General features: G+C 33.2%; 2 long non-coding RNA genes across 3 annotated transcripts; both read left to right on the plus strand.

The window, feature by feature from the left end:
• Positions 1-285: 285 nt before the first annotated feature.
• On the plus strand, positions 286-4,371 carry LOC125260408. Its single transcript, XR_007183041.1, has 5 exons — positions 286-395; positions 517-578; positions 1,168-1,233; positions 1,492-1,560; positions 4,277-4,371. It is a non-coding gene; the product is annotated as an uncharacterized LOC125260408 (long non-coding RNA).
• Positions 4,372-6,795: 2,424 nt separating this feature from the next.
• On the plus strand, positions 6,796-16,700 carry LOC125260791. 2 transcript variants are annotated; one of them, XR_007183121.1, is made up of 9 exons: positions 6,796-6,905; positions 7,027-7,088; positions 7,678-7,743; positions 8,001-8,069; positions 10,785-10,949; positions 11,023-11,110; positions 11,200-11,306; positions 15,528-15,689; positions 16,057-16,700. It is a non-coding gene; the product is annotated as an uncharacterized LOC125260791 (long non-coding RNA). The 2 variants fall into 2 exon arrangements; XR_007183122.1 differs by having other exon boundaries at positions 6,836-6,928.
• Positions 16,701-19,136: the final 2,436 nt, after the last annotated feature.

The following is a 19,136-nucleotide window of genomic DNA, read 5'->3' on the forward strand; positions in this document are numbered from 1 at the left end:
TAACCTGATAATATAATTAATAAAAAATAATGATGATGATGATAATAATAATAATAATAATAAAATACCTACCTTTTTTGTTCGTAAATACTTGGTTACCCTTGGTTCAGGGTCATCGTTGCTTAAGTATGTTTTGTACTTCCTTTTGTTGCGATTCATATTTTGGCTGGATAATAATTTCTAAATTCTCCTTTACTTATCGCTGCAAAATCGAACCAAATTTCCCGGTCAAATTTTGAATACAAATCAGCCAATGACATGATGGCGTGCGCCCGAACGTTACGTATTACGTAATTGTCACGTTTAGACCGGGTTGAGGCGGTTGAGACAGACAGAACGAACGAACGAACGAACGACCAGCGACATTTGAATCTCAGCAAGGCGGACATATTTAGGTACATACATACACTGTAAAAGGGTAAATATAAAAGAAAAATACGTCAGCACTTTCTCCCACTTATGTTTAGTGGAAACTTGCACTTTATTTTACCGAAATTATTTGTATTTTATTTACAGCAAATTGTGGTAAACCAGTAAATTTTCTGGACATAATGAACAAAACTCAGAGGAAAGGAAAGGTTTGTGAAATATTTTAAAAAGTATTATCTTTATTTTTATTTTTATACACCGCACATGTATAAAATATCTATGATAAATATACTAACTATGTTAGCACGTGAACAGTCTTTTCAGAACTTAAAGTGAACGTTCAAGCATTTGGCAACAAACATTCTTTCGAAGTACGTTACAGTTCTGTAAATTTAAAAAGTGTAGGCCTAAAGTAAGTCCTTAAGTTTGTGTTTTGTGTTACTGTATTAAAAGGTGTGTATCATCAACTGCAAGGAAATAAATTTCACTGATGCTACAAGTGTACGTTAGCCCTGATCAAAAAAGTGATAATTTGGACTGAACAAAATAATAGTAATAAATATATTTGTGGAGATCAAAGTTGTTTTATAGGAATGAATACATTTTCACTCTACATTACATACTTTGTTTTATCCCTACTTACAAGAAACATACAAATGTGAAGTGTCATATAATGATAAGCTATTAAATAATGGTAATTGGCCTATCCATTCAATAGGAATATACAATTCAATTAGAAACGGTGATGCAACCTCTAAAACTACACTATATTTACATGCCAACTGCTTTCTAATTAAGGTTCTCTTCAAAACTTCACATATGGAAGCCACTACCCTATGAACTAATCCAAAGAAATCAGCAAAGGTATGTGCATTTGTGCATAGTTTATTTGAAATCAAAACATTATTTATTATATTTATTACTTATATAAGTATTAACCTAATTTAATTAAAAGGAACAAGTATTAACCTTAAAGTTCAACATACTAAAAGGGAAATCAGATGTTAGACATGGCAACTAATGGCAATTTTTTCCTTTTTTTTTTAAAAATCCATATACTTAGATTAATATATATTTTTTCAGAAACTTACTTTTTCTTTTTTCCTTTTTTTTTTTTTTCAGGCACTTGAACTGATGGATTCCACCACTGGCACTGAACCAAAGCAAACACCCAAGAGAGATTCAAGATCTGTAAATGAATTTATTTCAATTCTTTAAATTTGACTTAAAATTTTACAAACAAAAAGAGACATATATACCAGGGTTATGTCACAATGATGCAGATTAAATAATTTGTATTAAGCTTCTTAGTTATTCCTTTCAATAAAATAGCTGTAGATAGTGCTTTAAATGATTTGTTCACTTTCAAATTAAAATTTCCTGATAATTTACTCTCCTCCATGTCATCCAAGATGTTCATGTCTTTCTTTCTTCAGTTGAAAAGAAATGAAGGTTTTTGATGAAAACATTCCAGGATTATTCTCCATATAGTGGACTTCAATGGCCTCCAAAAGGTTGAAGGTCAAAATTACAGTTTCAGTGCAGCTTCAAAGAGCTTTACATGATCCCTGACAAGGAATAAGAGTCTTATCTAGAGAAATCATCAGTCATTTTCTAAAAAAATAATTAAATTTTAAACATTCTAACCATAAATCCTCATCTTGAACTAGAGCCGTTTCTCAATATGCGTTCTTGTCTGTACTTGTGTTCTTGTGAAACGTCATCAGTCGCTGTCCAAGTACTGTTCCAATTTTCACATCTAGCCAAGTACAGTTCAAATCCTCTGATGTGTTCTTGATCCGCCCTTTTTATCAATGGATGCATCAGGAGTTGACTTGTGCAGACTTGAGACAGCCAGGTATCCCAGAATGCATCTTGCACTAACCAGCAAGCGTCAATAGTAAAGGAGAAAACTGACGTAATTTAAACATATTACTATTATTATGTCATGATATGTAGTTTTTAAGAGTTTTTCAGGCAAGAATGTACTTTTTTAAAGCTCAAATTTGTGGTTTATTGATAAAGATAGCGCCTTTCTGAAAATGTAATCTGACATTGTTGGAGTTGTGAGATCCAGGCGATCACCGGACGCTCAGCGCTCATGTGCCCAGCCGAGAGCAGCCTTACCTCGGCGAGTCCTTATGACATTTGCCACTGGCTCCGTTTTGGCTGAGGGCACCATGATGTTTCATAACTTTATATATGGCCATTTAACTTCTGTATCCTACTAAAGCGCTGATTTTGTACGCTTGACTGAATTGTTTGCTTTATTTCTTATTGTATATTATTATACCTATAATGGCTATTATTGATCATTAAAAGTGACATTTAACAAAAAAGAGACAGGGTTGTGTTTTATGTTATAGCTTATTTCATTACAGTGAAGATAATCAGAGTATGCACAAATAGTATTATGTTTAATATTTTTTAAATATATACGCAAAAAAGGCAGGGTTGTTTAATATTTCGTTTTGTTAAATTGCAGATAATCAATCACTCATTGCCTGAGGCTATTAATTTGTTTTTGTTTGTTTTTTTAAATAAAAAGAAAAGAGGCAGAGATGTGTTTTATAAACATATTTTTTTATTGTTGGCTAAAATATACATACAGAGATAACCGGAGAAGCCAGAGCGAGCTGAGTGACGTTATCAAGTACGCTGCTGTGCCATTTGCAGAATCACTGGATTTGTGTTCTCCCGTCCACGGAGTTCGTTCTCCTTAGTTGAACTTGCCAAGTCCTAACTACCAAGGACGCGAGTCCGAACTTTGCAAACTTGGTTTTGAGAACGCCTTAGCTCTCTTCTTCTCTATTAGAGTTCCAGCAGTGTAGACACTGATAAGTTTATTACTGCCCTCCACAGGCCAAAGTTTGAACTAGTTGTTATATACTTGCACTACCATATTGTATATGACAATTTATTTCAAACTCTGACCTGTGGAGGGCAGTAATACACTTAGCAGAGTCTACACTGCTGGAATTCTAACAGAGAAGAAGCATTTATGGTTAAAATGTATAAAATTTTTTATTTTTTTAGAAAATGAGTGATGGTTTCTCTAGATAACACTCTTATTCCTCGTCTGTAGAACGCTTTGAAGCTGTAATGAAACTGTAATTTTGACCTTCAACCGTTTAGAGTCCATTGAAGTCCACTATATGGAGAAAAATCCTGGAATGTTTTCATCAAAAACCTTAATTTCTTTTCGACTGAAGAGAGAAAGACATGAACATCTTGGATGACATGGGGGTGAATCAATTATCAGGCAATTTAAATTTGAAAGTGAACTAATCCTTTAAAGGTGCTAAAGAGGATCTTTTTGTCGACTGAGAAACCAAAGACTGTTATCAAGTTTTTAAAATGAGTGCATGCGTAAGAACAACCCCCCTCCTTTTCAAAGGAACGCCTCTCAAAACTCATGCACGAGTATTGGACAAGAGTGTTCACTGCCAGCATTCGCTGTGTCGTGTTAGTGGATTCATTATGTCGGACTCACCGCAGGTAACTCATAATCTGCAGTTGTTACTCCTGTGTCCGGACAAAAACATTGCATTCGGCGCCTGTGCAGTGTTACTGGAGCGCGCAGCCGCGCTCGTCTCTCACAAGGAACTTAATGGCAGTAATTGACAAGCCAGAGGGCCAATCGTTTACGCAATGATCGCGTAAACGATTGGCTGATGTTTTTAAGGCCCAACCTCGTGCACAGAAGATGTATATTAATATTATTACTTTCAGTGCACCTAATAAATAGTCTTTTATCATTTAGTAAAGACAGTTTCAAGTAATATTGCAAAAATGTATAAAACAAAACATCCTCTTTAGCACCTTTAAGTTAAAAATGAAAAAGGATACAGAAGTATGACAGCATTTGCCTTGAAATCTTGACCTTTGGATTGTTTTCTGTGCTAAGACTCTGACAAAACAGGCAGCCATACATATGATCGATGCTTTGAAGGAGGACCTGAAGAAAAAAAATTTACCAGATCCAAACACAGCCCCACCACTTATTCCAGAATCTGATTCAGAGTGTAGAATCTGTTTTGACAGTGACTCCAAAATTATTTACATGTGATGTGCTGATTTGAGACTCTACAACACTCTCTAGTAATCTCTGGGTGGCATCAGATTTATTGCAAGTTGTCCCATCACAGTGAAACTCAGTTAAGGTTGCCTGTATAATAAATATCAAATAAAACAAATGTCTGTTAAATACACCTAGGGAATACTAAGCATAATCAGTTTTGAGAAAACACAAGTATGCACACACTCTTTTTCTCTCTGTATCACACACACACCCACAAAACACAATAATGTCACAACACCTGTTATATGCTGCTGTTACTACTCCAGTGTGATTTTTATAAATATTTCACTACGTGGAGCATGCATCGATGTGTAATTGTGCCTTTGTAAGATGATGCTGTCCATCACGTTTGGGTAACTTTACCTGTGATGTGCAGATGTTTGATCTCTCTTGCTGTTCCCACGTATCAGACTGGGAGAAATTCCCCTCATTGCTTGCATGCTCAAGTAAGGTTGTCTGTATGGTTGTAAATATGTAAAAGTATAAAATGAGCAATTTATTACTTTACAAAGGTTGTTATAAATATTTCACTACATGGAGCATGCATCGATGTGTATTTGTGCCTTTTAAGATGATGCTGTCCATCACGTTTGGGTAACTTTACCTGTGATGTGCAGATGTTCGATCTCTCTTGCTGTTCCCGGGTATCAGACTGGGAGAAATTCCCCTCATTGCTTGCATGCTCAATTAAGGTTGTCTGTATGGTTGTAAATATGTAAAAGTATAAAATGAGCAATTTATTACTTTACAAAGGTTGTTATAAATATTTCACTACGTGGAGCATGCATCGATGTGTATTTGTGCCTTTGTAAGATGATGCTGTCCATCACGTTTGGGTAACTTTACCTGTGATGTGCAGATGTTTGATCTCTCTTGCTGTTCCCACGTATCAGACTGGGAGAAATTCCCCTCATTGCTTGCATGCTCAAGTAAGGTTGTCTGTATGGTTGTAAATATGTAAAAGTATAAAATGAGCAATTTATTACTTTACAAAGGTTGTTATAAATATTTCACTACGTGGAGCATGCATCGATGTGTATTTGTGCCTTTTTAAGATGATGCTGTCCATCACGTTTGGGTAACTTTACCTGTGATGTGCAGATGTTCGATCTCTCTTGCTGTTCCCGGGTATCAGACTGGGAGAAATTCCCCTCATTGCTTGCATGCTCAAGTAAGGTTGTCTGTATGGTTGTAGATATGTAAAAGTATAAGATGAGCCAAGATTTACCAAGATTTTTATAAATTTGACAAAACTTGGAGCATGTATCAATGTACTAAAAAAAAAAGAAAGAAAAAAAGTTTAACAAAGTAATTTTGACAGCTGTGGTTGCCAAAATAATTTTGTAAAAAAATAAAGGAAAACTGTAAACACATTTACAGAACAAACTGGAAATTTTACATTATGAAACTATAAATTACAAACAAGAAAATTTTAATATAAATCAGTAAATTCAACAATGCACACTACTACTACAATCTGTTTTGTACCTTTAACATACTGACAACCACCATTATAATGCAGGTGGTAAAAGAGAAAGCCACATGAAGAATCAGAGTTCATCACAAGTAGCCTTCCATGAATTGAATATATAATAATATGCCAAAAAATCATTCACCCGAACAAGAAACACCATCATGGTAACCCACAACACTTACACAAATAAACTAAACGTTCATTAAACAACAGAAGATGTAACAAACCTATTAAGAAACATGAATATTTAAACATAATACTTTCAAATGTGGAGTGTCATTTGAAAGAAAAGAAAAAAAGAAAAGAAAAGAAAGAAGAAAAGAAACTCATTCTTACCTTTGACTGTGTGCAGAAAGAGTCAGGACATATGTTCTCTTTTTGTAGGAAAATTTTATAGGCCATTCTATTTGAAACCTGTTAAATGAGATGTTAGTCAGACTCCTACTTTATACCTATACCTACTACTTTATACCTACTTTAAACTGTATACCTACTTTAATATCAAGTAAAAGCCTTTAGCCTTCTAATGATAATAATAATAAATAAAAAATAGCAACGTACATCAGCATCTACAAAATAATAACAATAACCTGATAATATAATTAATAAAAAATAATGATGATGATGATAATAATAATAATAATAATAAAATACCTACCTTTTTTGTTCGTAAATACTTGGTTACCCTTGGTTCAGGGTCATCGTTGCTTAAGTATGTTTTGTACTTCCTTTTGTTGCGATTCATATTTTGGCTGGATAATAATTTCTAAATTCTCCTTTACTTATCGCTGCAAAATCGAACCAAATTTCCCGGTCAAATTTTGAATACAAATCAGCCAATGACATGATGGCGTGCGCCCGAACGTTACGTATTACGTAATTGTCACGTTTAGACCGGGTTGAGGCGGTTGAGACAGACAGAACGAACGAACGAACGAACGACCAGCGACATTTGAATCTCAGCAAGGCGGACATATTTAGGTACATACATACACTGTAAAAGGGTAAATATAAAAGAAAAATACGTCAGCACTTTCTCCCACTTATGTTTAGTGGAAACTTGCACTTTATTTTACCGAAATTATTTGTATTTTATTTACAGCAAATTGTGGTAAACCAGTAAATTTTCTGGACATAATGAACAAAACTCAGAGGAAAGGAAAGGTTTGTGAAATATTTTAAAAAGTATTATCTTTATTTTTATTTTTATACACCGCACATGTATAAAATATCTATGATAAATATACTAACTATGTTAGCACGTGAACAGTCTTTTCAGAACTTAAAGTGAACGTTCAAGCATTTGGCAACAAACATTCTTTCGAAGTACGTTACAGTTCTGTAAATTTAAAAAGTGTAGGCCTAAAGTAAGTCCTTAAGTTTGTGTTTTGTGTTACTGTATTAAAAGGTGTGTATCATCAACTGCAAGGAAATAAATTTCACTGATGCTACAAGTGTACGTTAGCCCTGATCAAAAAAGTGATAATTTGGACTGAACAAAATAATAGTAATAAATATATTTGTGGAGATCAAAGTTGTTTTATAGGAATGAATACATTTTCACTCTACATTACATACTTTGTTTTATCCCTACTTACAAGAAACATACAAATGTGAAGTGTCATATAATGATAAGCTATTAAATAATGGTAATTGGCCTATCCATTCAATAGGAATATACAATTCAATTAGAAACGGTGATGCAACCTCTAAAACTACACTATATTTACATGCCAACTGCTTTCTAATTAAGGTTCTCTTCAAAACTTCACATATGGAAGCCACTACCCTATGAACTAATCCAAAGAAATCAGCAAAGGTATGTGCATTTGTGCATAGTTTATTTGAAATCAAAACATTATTTATTATATTTATTACTTATATAAGTATTAACCTAATTTAATTAAAAGGAACAAGTATTAACCTTAAAGTTCAACATACTAAAAGGGAAATCAGATGTTAGACATGGCAACTAATGGCAATTTTTTCCTTTTTTTTTAAAAATCCATATACTTAGATTAATATATATTTTTTCAGAAACTTACTTTTTCTTTTTTCCTTTTTTTTTTTTTTCAGGCACTTGAACTGATGGATTCCACCACTGGCACTGAACCAAAGCAAACACCCAAGAGAGATTCAAGATCTGTAAATGAATTTATTTCAATTCTTTAAATTTGACTTAAAATTTTACAAACAAAAAGAGACATATATACCAGGGTTATGTCACAATGATGCAGATTAAATAATTTGTATTAAGCTTCTTAGTTATTCCTTTCAATAAAATAGCTGTAGATAGTGCTTTAAATGATTTGTTCACTTTCAAATTAAAATTTCCTGATAATTTACTCTCCTCCATGTCATCCAAGATGTTCATGTCTTTCTTTCTTCAGTTGAAAAGAAATGAAGGTTTTTGATGAAAACATTCCAGGATTATTCTCCATATAGTGGACTTCAATGGCCTCCAAAAGGTTGAAGGTCAAAATTACAGTTTCAGTGCAGCTTCAAAGAGCTTTACATGATCCCTGACAAGGAATAAGAGTCTTATCTAGAGAAATCATCAGTCATTTTCTAAAAAAATAATTAAATTTTAAACATTCTAACCATAAATCCTCATCTTGAACTAGAGCCGTTTCTCAATATGCGTTCTTGTCTGTACTTGTGTTCTTGTGAAACGTCATCAGTCGCTGTCCAAGTACTGTTCCAATTTTCACATCTAGCCAAGTACAGTTCAAATCCTCTGATGTGTTCTTGATCCGCCCTTTTTATCAATGGATGCATCAGGAGTTGACTTGTGCAGACTTGAGACAGCCAGGTATCCCAGAATGCATCTTGCACTAACCAGCAAGCGTCAATAGTAAAGGAGAAAACTGACGTAATTTAAACATATTACTATTATTATGTCATGATATGTAGTTTTTAAGAGTTTTTCAGGCAAGAATGTACTTTTTTAAAGCTCAAATTTGTGGTTTATTGATAAAGATAGCGCCTTTCTGAAAATGTAATCTGACATTGTTGGAGTTGTGAGATCCAGGCGATCACCGGACGCTCAGCGCTCATGTGCCCAGCCGAGAGCAGCCTTACCTCGGCGAGTCCTTATGACATTTGCCACTGGCTCCGTTTTGGCTGAGGGCACCATGATGTTTCATAACTTTATATATGGCCATTTAACTTCTGTATCCTACTAAAGCGCTGATTTTGTACGCTTGACTGAATTGTTTGCTTTATTTCTTATTGTATATTATTATACCTATAATGGCTATTATTGATCATTAAAAGTGACATTTAACAAAAAAGAGACAGGGTTGTGTTTTATGTTATAGCTTATTTCATTACAGTGAAGATAATCAGAGTATGCACAAATAGTATTATGTTTAATATTTTTTAAATATATACGCAAAAAAGGCAGGGTTGTTTAATATTTCGTTTTGTTAAATTGCAGATAATCAATCACTCATTGCCTGAGGCTATTAATTTGTTTTTGTTTGTTTTTTTAAATAAAAAGAAAAGAGGCAGAGATGTGTTTTATAAACATATTTTTTTATTGTTGGCTAAAATATACATACAGAGATAACCGGAGAAGCCAGAGCGAGCTGAGTGACGTTATCAAGTACGCTGCTGTGCCATTTGCAGAATCACTGGATTTGTGTTCTCCCGTCCACGGAGTTCGTTCTCCTTAGTTGAACTTGCCAAGTCCTAACTACCAAGGACGCGAGTCCGAACTTTGCAAACTTGGTTTTGAGAACGCCTTAGCTCTCTTCTTCTCTATTAGAGTTCCAGCAGTGTAGACACTGATAAGTTTATTACTGCCCTCCACAGGCCAAAGTTTGAACTAGTTGTTATATACTTGCACTACCATATTGTATATGACAATTTATTTCAAACTCTGACCTGTGGAGGGCAGTAATACACTTAGCAGAGTCTACACTGCTGGAATTCTAACAGAGAAGAAGCATTTATGGTTAAAATGTATAAATTTTTTATTTTTTTAGAAAATGAGTGATGGTTTCTCTAGATAACACTCTTATTCCTCGTCTGTAGAACGCTTTGAAGCTGTAATGAAACTGTAATTTTGACCTTCAACCGTTTAGAGTCCATTGAAGTCCACTATATGGAGAAAAATCCTGGAATGTTTTCATCAAAAACCTTAATTTCTTTTCGACTGAAGAGAGAAAGACATGAACATCTTGGATGACATGGGGGTGAATCAATTATCAGGCAATTTAAATTTGAAAGTGAACTAATCCTTTAAAGGTGCTAAAGAGGATCTTTTTGTCGACTGAGAAACCAAAGACTGTTATCAAGTTTTTAAAATGAGTGCATGCGTAAGAACAACCCCCCTCCTTTTCAAAGGAACGCCTCTCAAAACTCATGCACGAGTATTGGACAAGAGTGTTCACTGCCAGCATTCGCTGTGTCGTGTTAGTGGATTCATTATGTCGGACTCACCGCAGGTAACTCATAATCTGCAGTTGTTACTCCTGTGTCCGGACAAAAACATTGCATTCGGCGCCTGTGCAGTGTTACTGGAGCGCGCAGCCGCGCTCGTCTCTCACAAGGAACTTAATGGCAGTAATTGACAAGCCAGAGGGCCAATCGTTTACGCAATGATCGCGTAAACGATTGGCTGATGTTTTTAAGGCCCAACCTCGTGCACAGAAGATGTATATTAATATTATTACTTTCAGTGCACCTAATAAATAGTCTTTTATCATTTAGTAAAGACAGTTTCAAGTAATATTGCAAAAATGTATAAAACAAAACATCCTCTTTAGCACCTTTAAGTTAAAAATGAAAAAGGATACAGAAGTATGACAGCATTTGCCTTGAAATCTTGACCTTTGGATTGTTTTCTGTGCTAAGACTCTGACAAAACAGGCAGCCATACATATGATCGATGCTTTGAAGGAGGACCTGAAGAAAAAAAATTTACCAGATCCAAACACAGCCCCACCACTGTATTACTCTGATTCGGATTCAACAGTCATTGAGGCAGAGTCATCTCCCATGCAGGAACCACAAAGAAATGTAAGCATCGCAATAAATAAATAAAATAAAAGTAACATTTTTATATTAAAGCAAATGCTGAAAACTTTTACAGCTTGAGACTGAAAGCGAGGATGATGGGCCATCTCAGTGCCCCCCAAAAAAAATGAAGATAGATGAAGAAATTGTCAGTGCATTAAAAGGTATGCAAGGTGAAATGCAGTTTGTTTTAAAATTGATGAAGCACATGAGATCACAACCAATATTATGTCCACCATGTTTGTATTACTAGAGTTGCCAAACATAGTAAAAGAATTAAAGGATGTAGTGGCGGCCTTAAAGGTGGCTCCAGAATCTTCTGTTCAAAATACAGAAGAGGCATCACCACCTGGAGAAACGGTATGGATATACATGCACAGATATACATTTAATGTTAACGTTAAACTTTCACACATACAGTATGTGTAAATATAAGTATATTAATAAATTTATATGTATTATAGGTAATGCTGTGTACTGAAAATATAAACTTAGCCAAAAAACATAAAACTATTTAAATGTTTTTATTTAGGCCTATGTGTTTTTCAGAGTTAGTACAAGGATCCAGTAAGTGTACTAAGTCATTAAAGGAGTAGTGCATCCAAAAATGGAAATTCTTTCATCATTTAATCATAATCGTGGTCTTCCAAACCTGTGTAAATTTATTTGTTCTGCTGAAAACAAAGCTGGGCTCAACAATAACACACATCCAAAGTGACACATCCAAAATGATTTTAAATTGTTTTAATTTTGATATTAATATTCCACTTTCATTATTGGTAATAAGCACAGAAATTACATAAAGTCTTTAAGCAGAACTTAAAAAAAATTATATGAGTTTAGATAGTAGATGTGCTACTTTTGATCACTTTTCCTGTGACACACTGTTCTAATGACAGCTAGTGCTAGGCGCACAATAAATCTTCTTTGAGTTTAACTGCAGATCTCATTTTATGACAAACTATTTTAGCAAGAACGATGATCAGTGATGCAAACTTACTTCGATATTAAGACTTAAACTGCTGTATTCGATGATCGAATGGTCCATTTTCTAGTTTGAATAGATCCAATGATAATAGCTTAATGTACAAACAAGATTCCAAAAAAGTTGGGACACTGTACAAATTGTGAATAAAAAAGGAATGCAATAATTTACAAATCTCATAAACTTATCTTTTATTCACATTAGAATAACATAACATATAACATATAGATATATGTTTTATATATATATATATATATATATATATATATATATATATATATATATAGAATCTTACTGTATAATCGCAGCTGCATGAGGTGTTGATGTTGTGTGAAGGATCTTCAAACAGTTACCACTGTATTTCAAGGATGCAACTTGAAGAAAACTAAAATTTGCATATTTACTTTTCAAAATACTTTGTCAGAGATGTGCTGAGTCAGACAATTGTATAAACATCCTAAATTATAAGTTCACCTTGTCAGCAAAACTGCATAAGTTTGATTTGAATTGTTTAAATCAATTCCATTACTAATTGGCCAGTGTAAAGTAATGAATCGACTACATTTTAAAAACTTTAACCTATCTGAGAAGTATCCAATACAATTTTGTTTTTATGGATATTTGGATATATTCTAAAACAAAACAAGGATGTTGGAGGTTTTTTAGCATTGTAATGTGTGGAACAAATGGCATTTAGATTCTGTATTAATATTTTCCAATGTCTCATACCTTTGATGGTGTTAAACATGGTGTCATGTGGATGGAAATATAATGTATGCAGATGAGGTTATGTAGTAAAAATAAGTGTCATAAGCTCCATATATGGTGATTTCATGGTGGAGACGGGGTGGAGATGCATGTACGCACAGTCTTCCGCTCACTAAGATTAATAAAGTGATTTCTGCGCAGGTTTTGGTGTACGCATGGTTTTGTAAATCTGAAAAATTTTGTGCATACGTACATTTTTAGGATGAAATCTATGCAAAGTTTAATAAATGAGGCCCCAGTGGTGAAGCGTACACTAAAAGTGTACGTACGTGCAATAGCTAGATTCTGTGTACGCACAAAAAAAAAAAATCAGATTTATTAAACCATTAGAATAAATATATCAAAATATATAATTTTATAATAGAGTTGATTCATTCATTTCCACTCACCAAATAGTATTTTAATTGTTTTAAACAATTAGAATCAAATGTATGCAGTTTTACTGTTAAGGTGAACATATCTTATAGGATGTTAGGCTATTTTTTGTGAAAACAGATAGGCCTACTTATTTATTGCCGTGTAAATACAATTTTCTGTCCCGGCGTGTCACCAAACGTGAAAATCACTCCTCGCTGTCATTAAAACAGCGTGTCACAGGAAAAGGGATCAAAAGTAGCACATCTACCATCTAAATTAATATTATTTTTGTTTAACTTCTTCGTAATGACTGTGTAATGTAATTTCATTCGCCATTAGTGAAAGTGTAATATTAATGTAAATGTGTATATCAAAATGAAAACGTGAGTTTCCACGCGAGTTTAATCATTCTTTAATTTATTTAAACTGTTTTTGTGAACATGCATTGTATTTATGATTAGTACTCATAATGAGGATTTAAAGTGGTTTTCCTTCATCTGCCGTCAGTCCCTCAACTCACCACTGGTGTCGCCAAACTGTACTGTCTCCAAAATGTTCGTACGCATGGGTCAGAGTTTGCGCGGAGGTGCGTTAATTTTCCCGTCAAGTTTGTTTTTATAAATCACAACTTATGCTTTGGAAGTGCCGTATGCACTTTCAGGGCCTGTTTTGTGCATATGCAAAGTTTATAAATGAGGCCCCAGGTCTGGAAAAGTATGGAAAAAAAGAAAATAGAGGATGGAAAAATATATGCTTCTCCAGGCTATTGTCACTATTTAGTTTTATAAAATCAAAAATTCAGAATAATGAAAAATGAATTTATCACAAGAAGTATGTTTTCATGACAGCCGTTTAGTGATTCTTTAGTGATTATCAAACACAACTGATGCTGAAGAACACATGTTGAGAAACAGCCAATAACTAGGCAAATATCGGCCCGATATATCGGGCCTATATTTGTCTTTTTTTAATATATCGGCATCAGCCGATATCCGTGTTTAGTAGCGCCGATTTAAAGCCAGGCACGTCCGCGGGCAGCCCTGTGTTATTTTTCACAGCGCATCACCGCATAACTGACGTGCTGTGAGGATAATAAAAGATTAGACTATCAGCTCCTCTTTGACAATGTTTTAAACATTTTAAAACAAGCTGTTTAATACTATTCTTCTCATTTGTTTCACTATATGTACGGGCCACAAGATAAATAATGGAATAAATTAAGACAGTTATATAGGCTACCGTTACCAGTATGTTATGTTGAAATTCGTCTCTGAGGAAAAATGCTCCGTTACTGCAGCGTCAGGCAGCTCCGTCACTTTTACTTTCACTTTGAATACTGACTGAGGTTGATCTTTTACCGGTATAACTCTTCCGCAAAGTTTGCACGTTGCTTCTTGTTATCCATTGGCTCCCCTTCTTGGTTGAAACTTTCAGCTTGCGGGTGGGCCGTGCAGATTTGCGCTACGCCACTGCGCATGAAGTGTATGACATTTATTCGGAAGCATGGTTTGATGCAGACAATAGCCGGGTTTCCATCAAACTTTGCATTAATGAAAATTCAGCTCAAGAATATGTGCATCTGCTTGTGTTTCCATCAACTGTGTAATAAAAACGGACATCAGCCTAATAAAGTGATATGTTGACTATACAATGACTATATATATATATATATATATATATATATATATATATATATGCCGCACAATTATCCTCATTAAACCTGTCTAACGTTAACCGTCAAGAATGTCAGAAATCACTAAGAGTTTAGAACTGTTCATGCATACAAGGCTGTGCAACATGACAACGTTTTTAATTGATTTTTATTTATAAAGTTGTATTTATTTTATTTAAATGTTTAAGTTTACATTTATGTTCTGACAAAATTCTGCTTGATAAATGCTATATAAATTATGCAAATGATTGACAGATTTTGTTTATATTAGCCTACCTGTTTTATATATTTAATACTTGGTCAGTTTATTGATTTGTTTGGTTAACTTTGGATAAATATTTTATTTTAATACAGTGCAGTGCACAAAAAAATTAAGATTCGAGAGATGGTTCAAGTCAGTATTCAACAAATAATGTTAAGTTTAGAAATGTTGTGCATCCACTTATTATTAGTGTGACATTTTAGCATGCAAATGAAGGGGAAAACTTCAAGATATCGGCCCTAAAAATCGGCAGCACATATGGGCCATCGGCTGACCCTGACCTCTAAAAATCGCCATCGGCTATAGAAAAACCCATATTGGTCGATCTCTAGTTTAGATTCCCTCAGATTTAATCAAAAATATCTTAATTTGTGTACTGAAGATGAACGAAGGTCTTACGGGTGTGGAACAACATTAGAGTGATTAATTAACCCTTTAATTAATTATATATTTAGGCCACTGTTCATGTCATTTATGCTTATACACTTCCGACACAATGTATATATAATTTTTTTTTTTTGTGTGTTGTCTAAATAGATCTCCCTGGGTGCAGGAATAACAATTCCTAAAAGAACATTTGATTTACCCAGGACCTAGCAGTCATTATTTTTGGACGTGAGGCTCTGGCCACATCAAGCCTTACGGGAATGAATACCAACAAAACACCACTGGACCCCATCAAAGTAAATGCAATCATTGGTATGTTTGTTATTGTTTTGATGCAAACGTGTTCGAGCTACATTAAAAAAAATGTTAACCTGAATAAATGTGCTTCATGTGGTTGCATGTATATTAAATGATTCTATTCAAATGTAAAATGTTAATCTCTTCACTGCCAGCATTTTTTTTTTTTTAAGTTATAACCTCCACCACAAATTTATGGTTTTTCACCCTAATTTCATGGCTCCCAGAATATTTTGTTGTATGAATAGATCCACAAACAATGTGTAGAATAATTAATTCATAATTTATTTACAAATGTATGCCCTGATAAACCAGTGCAGATTCTTAAATCAGATAACAGCCATTATCATTACATAAAATGTTATTATGTTTGTGTTCACAGATGCTGTGATGGCTCGTTTTCAAGGAACCACTCCATCCCAAGTCAGGGCTCTGCTTAGGCAGAAATGTAACAATGAGAGTTATGCTAAAAAAAATCAGGAAAGTGGTGTGGTTAAAGGTAATTAGTATCAATTGATATAGACAATGTAGACTGAAGAGACCTACCAAAGGGTGTAATTCGTTGAAAGGTCATGCAGTTCTTTATTTGATGTTTGTAATTGTAGTTGTTCTGTCTGTTGTTAAATTGTACAATTAATAATGTAAGTTTACTTTTTTGAGATTACATTTTAGTTTTTTACATATTTAATTGTGTTGTAAATTTACTATCTTTAAATTTAAGCTTTTGTTTATCTATTTGTTTTTTAATTTATTTTATTTTAATTTTTCACAAAAGTTAATTCAAAATTTTTAATTGTGCAATAAAATTGTTGGATTCATACTTTTAACTACTACACTGTGTTTTATTGTCAGTGGAAGCATTGTGGTTTTTGTTTGCAGTGCATAAATGGAAATTAATGCATATTTTAATTTACTATAATTTGTTTTTAGTGTTTTTTTATAAATATATCTTAACCGAATTTTTTACCTAGAATTTAAGAAAGTAGTAATGTATTAAATGTATTAAAGCCCCAATTTATATTGTAAAAAGTGCATTTAATATCAATTTAAACTTATATTTGAAAACATTACAGATTATGAGATTATGTAACTAGTTAAATATTACATATTCACACTTTTGTATTTTTAACTGACATTAAAGTATATTTTAGTTCACATTGTAAGTACACTAATAAGTGCATTTTAACTATAATTTAAAGATAATAGAAGCAATTATGAAAGTACATATTAAAGTCCCTCTTAAGTATAGTTTAAAACATCACTAAAAATTTCAAATAATTGCATTTTAATATGTATTAAATTGGTAATATATATAAGTTTTATCAAATGCACTTTAGTGGCGAAAAAATACATTTAATTAACAATTCATTGTATTGTTAAAATACATTAACTTATATTTTATTTCACATTAATTGATTGTTAGTACACTGACAAGTTCACTTTAACTGTAATTTAAATACAATAGAAGCAATTATGAAACTACATATTAAAGATGTATTAAAGTTGCAATTAAGTTGTTCAAAAAAATCACTCAAAAGTTCACATAATTGCATTTAATGTGAAGTTCATTTGTGATATAGCTGAAATTAAACACAAATAAAATGCACTTAAGCAGTGAAAATATTACATTTGATTAGCAATTAATTGTATTGTTAAAATACATTAACCTATGTTTTATTTCACATTAATTGCATATTAGTACAATGAGAAGTGCACTTTAACTGGAATTTAAATACAATAGAAGCAATTATGAAACTACATATTAAAGTTGTATTAAAGTTGCAATTAAGTTGTTCAAAAAACACTCAAAAGTTCAAAAAATTGCATTAAATGTGAAGTAAATTACTGATATAATTGAAATTAAATATAAATAAAATACACTTAAGCAGTGAAAAAATTACATTTGATTAGCAATTAAGTGTATTATTAAAATACATTAACCTATGTTTTATTTCACATTAATTGCATATTAGTACAATGAGAAGTGCACTTTAACTGTAATATAAATACAATAGAATCAATTATGAAACTACATATTAAAGTTGTATTAAAGTTGCAATTAAGTTGTTCAAAAAAATCACTCTAAAGTGCACATAATTGCATTTAATGTGAAATTCATTTGTGATATAGCTGAAATTAAATACAAATAAAACACACTTAAGCAGTGAAAATATTACATTTTATTCACACTTAAGTACGTTAATCAAAAGTATATTATTTGAACAATAAGTACACTTTTAAAAAGTACACTTTAGTGCACTTTTTTTCGACAAGGGTATGGTCGAACCGTTGCTTACACCTGCACTTTACTATAGCACCCTGACTAATTTCAGAAACATTGATTTGATTCTGGAACCAGACCTGCGCCCTTGCAAAAAAAAAAAATATATATGCAACTTAAATTGGATACACAGAAAAATCCAGGTTTAAACTCACAGCACATGCAGTGATGAAGCTTTGAGATGCGAATCATGCACTTCTTGCGTGAAGATAGTGCATTTCATTCTGAAACCTGCGCAACCTATTTTATTAGATCAGCCTTTGCCATGTGATAAGCACACTAAGCTATATCGCAATTTGGTTTTCTGTTCAATTGACGGATGCTTTGCCAATGCAATGACGCAAAACACAGCGTTAGTGATATGTTCATTATAAAACTGGCAGGACAGATTAGACTATGGCGGGTCACCACTGTAATAAAATAGTTCGCATACATTTGATATAGACAGCAATAAAGCAGGACTATCAATTTAAAGGTGCCCAAGAATGCTTTTTCACAAGATGTAATATAAGTCGAAGGTGTCTTCTGAATGTGTCTGTGAAGTTTAAGCTCAAAATAGATTTTTTTTAATAAATTTTTTTAACTGCCTATTTTGGGGCATCATTAACTATACACTGATTTTTTCAGTCGCCGCCCCTTTAAATCGTGTGCCCCCTGCCTCACGAGCTCTCGACTATATTACAGCACATTTACAAAGTTCACAGCTAATATAACCCTCAAATGGATCTTTACAAGATGTTCGTCATGCATGCTGTGTGCATACATCGAATCATGTGAGTAAAGTATTTATTTTGATGTTCACATTTGATTCTCTATGAGTTTGAGGCTATGCTAAAGCTAAAGCTAACATTACACACTGTTGGAGAGATTTATAGAGAATACGAACCAACGTCATGCCGTGTTGCATGCCGGGGCGGCGCCACCATTTTGACAGGATCGCCCCCTACTACTTGCACTGAAATGAATACAGATACTTGCTTACCTTTTGTTTTGTTTCTGCCATTAAGTGGAACATTCACATTTTTAAGGGTATCGTTAGCAGGGAACAGAAGCTATTTTATAGCATCGCATGATAATTTTATTTATTTTTTATTTTTCAGCCATCATATGACTATCCAAATAAAAGTATGTGTTCAACACACTGAGAAAAATCGATTCATTTATTTGTTGGAAACGTTTAA

Source organism: Megalobrama amblycephala, linkage group LG24, assembly GCF_018812025.1.
Source record: "Megalobrama amblycephala isolate DHTTF-2021 linkage group LG24, ASM1881202v1, whole genome shotgun sequence".
Taxonomy (NCBI): domain Eukaryota; kingdom Metazoa; phylum Chordata; class Actinopteri; order Cypriniformes; family Xenocyprididae; genus Megalobrama; species Megalobrama amblycephala.